Below are 3526 nucleotides of genomic sequence, written 5' to 3' on the forward strand. Positions count from 1 at the left end.
AAATGTAGTGGAGTAAAAGTACAATATTTGCCTCCGAGATGTAGTGGAGTAGAAGTGAAAGTATTGGAAATTGGAAATACTCAAGTAAAGTACAAATACCTCAAAATGTTACTTAAGTAAACATGTTAATTATTCCAGCTACATGATATGATCATATTAGTCCAACACAATTCAAACAGTGCAAATTGATTTTATTTCAAATGCAGGGAAACATTACAGTAAAGTGCCTTCAGTGAAACTCTAATTAAAAACACATTTCATATAAACACTTTCTAATGATGAGGGTACACAGTCTTTTTCTGGGCTAAACAGGGAGTCCCTGTCAGTGTTGTTAGACCTTCTCAACCAGGAACAGTGAAACGGATGGGGTGCAACATATGAAGACCCTGGTGTTTGTCCTCGAGGTAGCAAGTAGAGCATCATCTGGGGTGGTCCACTGTCCACCGCATCGTTCATCAGGTGGGTTTACAAGGCTGACCCAATAGACGGCTGCCATGTCACTGTGGATGGTTTTAGAAAGAGGCAAGAATAGCAAACCTATTACAAACGTTTCCTAAGGTAAACATACAAAACATTTTTAAGTAAATGGGAATCAGTAGATATATACATTTGTTCTACTTGCCTGTACTTAATAGTCATGGTCCATGGGCACCTCCTCCAGGCCAGACACCTCCGCAGTCAGCTGCTCCCGCCACAGATCGCCACTGACTGCCTCAGACACCCTCTCCCCCTCATCCTCTCCCTCATCCTCTGGGGTCACAAATTAATATCACCAGCATCCATGCAGATGTTGTGGAGAACTGCACATGCTGTTATGACCTGAAATTATATGAATGGGGGGGGGGGGGGGGTACATTATTATTATTATGAATTCAGGGGTCGACATTATAAATGGCCCAGTGGCCCGGATGTACTTTTTAAACCGTCAGGGCCAGCAGAATGCAACAAGCACTTGCCCGGTGGGGCCAGTGAAAATAATGCCTTGAAAATAAAATCAAAACATTAACATCTAATAATTTCACATAATTTCCCTGTACTACTGTGTTCTGTTAACATATCTGTAAACTCGAGCAGGGCAGGCTCACAGAAGAGCCTTTCCCCGTCATCCTTGGACCCCCTCGTTCATTTTCAAAATGTTTTTAAAACCACCAGTATTCGGTCAAACACCAGGTAAAAACAAATACAGAAAGAAAGTTGCCAGAGTGAAAAGCAGAATGAGACGAAAAAGAGGGAGAGAAAGTTTCAACCACAATGGTGAGACTAGAATTGGCTTACATAAGATAAGTTAAAAGCGAGCAATGTAAACAGTGCATCCACTGTGCAGCCAACTGTGTCAGCCTACATGGAGGGGGAGAGAGATCTCCCCCTCTGGATAATAAACCGCCTACTGACAGTAATGACAGTTAACCTAAAAGCTAGCGTTAGCTATTCAAAATCAATCGTCTCCTGTCCTCATCAACATTAATAGGCTAACAACTTTCTGAGGGTGAGAGACCCGACTGCATTCCATAGTAGGTCGTTCTGATGTTTTTGAATGGCTGTGGGTGTTGCTTGAAATCGCAGATCTGAAAGCTCACAACACGTCGCATTTGTGACATACTGTGAGCTTGTAGGTCGTCTGTTTCACAGTTGAACTGCAGCAGATCATTATCATACAGTGTTGCCATGTAAGATTATTATAAGCGACTTTGGGCTTCTTTTTTTGTTTACTGCTTGTAAATATTGGGCCTTCTTGGGCCTGTTTCTAAAGTGTAGTTGTATTTTTGGGCTTGCTTCCACATTTTTTTTATTACTATTTTAACCAGCAGTGGTTCTCAAATATTTTCATGTCATGGACCCCTTAGCTCTGGACTGGTCCATACTAGTGTTAGAAGGAGTTCTCCAACTCCTTCTAACGACCAGAGCTAATGGACCCCAAAGATGCATCGGCTATTTTCAAATAGGTATATAGGTTTAAAGTGCTCATGTGGTCTATAGTCGCTTTTCATAGACCCGTTTTCAGAGACCCGGTTGCTTATTTCTCTCACAAAAGCTGGCAACACTGATCATACACTTCAGGGTCTAAATCAGTGGTTCTCAACCTGCATGCTTTTTGGGGGGTCCCCAGATGACAGTAAAGTGACAGTTTTAAGACTTTTAAGACCTTTAAAAAAAAAAGAGGAAAATAAACTATACTATTAAAAAAATAGCTGATCTACAAGCTTGTAGATCTGCTATTTTCACAATATTTATCTGTGGAACCGAGTAAAAAAAATGTTATGCCTCTACTCCTACAATTCCAAGAGCCTGTCAGGGTGGGGGGTCCCCAGTTCAAATATGATCATTTAGTACATTTTTAATTCCGGACTTTTACTTGTAACAAAGTACTTCTACATTGCAGTATTGATACTTTTACTTAAGTAAAACGTTTGAGTACTTTTCCCACCACACACACACACACACACACACACACACACACACACACACAAACACACGGTACTTACATTTGAAATTAAATTCCGGGGCACTGGGGGCTGGGGCCAGTATCAATGGGGTCTTCCTCCACTGTTGAATGCAATAAAAACATTACTCAAAAAGGGCTCTTACGCTACTAACGACTACAGTTAATCCACAGCTGAATTTGACCATTAACAAAATTTAAAACAAATACTAGTCGGACTCGTGACATACAACCCACTACATTTCATGTTTAAACACAACAATTACACCAGCCGTATAATATCAGTAATGTTTAACCACTGACTATCTCGGGGGGGGGGGCATTTGAAAAGGACTACCCCGAAAACAGCTGGCTGTGTTCGGGTAGAAGAAGCACCGCTGGCCGCGGTTTAACGTTAAAGTAGGCTCGTTCACGATACATTTACCACATATATGAAGTTTAAACAACTACATACTATCCTAAAACATATTAAAAGTACATTCCGTGACACAACAACACTTTTAAAAGGTTTTAAAACTTACAGCTTTGGTCCACCATTAAGGCTGGTTCAGGCTGGCTCCAAGTTCGTTCCACGGACAACCGTGGGAGCAGCGGCATGTTTGGAAGAGTCAGGCCGAAAACAGGTTGCATTAGACGGCTACGTGAGTTTCACTGGCCGCCCCAGGACCCGACGGGACGGTTCTCTGAATTGTTATTTTTAAATAGTATCACCACATATATGAAGTTTAAACAACTTAATGCTATCCTAAAACATCTTAAAAGTAAATTCCGTGGCACAAAAAATAAGTTAGAGAGAGTTTTAGAAGTTTAGATGGACGAGAATTTATAGCGGTGAAAAAGATGGCGGCCGCTCAGAACATTTTCCAGTCAGCTCAGTTCGCGTTGCATTGTGGGACTCGGCTGTTCACCGAAGTGCTTGAAGCGTACATCGCGTGTACGCTTGGAAAAGGGGGAAAGTAGGGCACATTCGAAGGGTGGATTTGAAGGGGTCTTCGAAATGGGACAGCACTTGGCGCGCCACTGTGACGTCATCGCCCTTAAAATCCGCACTTGAAGGCTGCAACCCCTGAATTGAGACAGACCTAA

At 42.1% G+C, this 3526-nt stretch overlaps 1 long non-coding RNA gene across 1 annotated transcript; it reads right to left on the reverse strand.

Moving 5' to 3' along the window:
* Positions 1–628: 628 nt before the first annotated feature.
* LOC311061490 lies at positions 629–3246 on the reverse strand. The gene is made up of 3 exons (XR_014602399.1): positions 2962–3246; positions 2484–2544; positions 629–819 (listed from the first exon to the last, which is right to left on the reverse strand). It is a non-coding gene; the product is annotated as an uncharacterized lncRNA (long non-coding RNA).
* Positions 3247–3526: the final 280 nt, after the last annotated feature.

This window comes from Gymnoscopelus microlampas, assembly GCF_963454915.1.
Source record: "Gymnoscopelus microlampas genome assembly, chromosome: 15".
Classification (NCBI taxonomy): domain Eukaryota; kingdom Metazoa; phylum Chordata; class Actinopteri; order Myctophiformes; family Myctophidae; genus Gymnoscopelus; species Gymnoscopelus microlampas.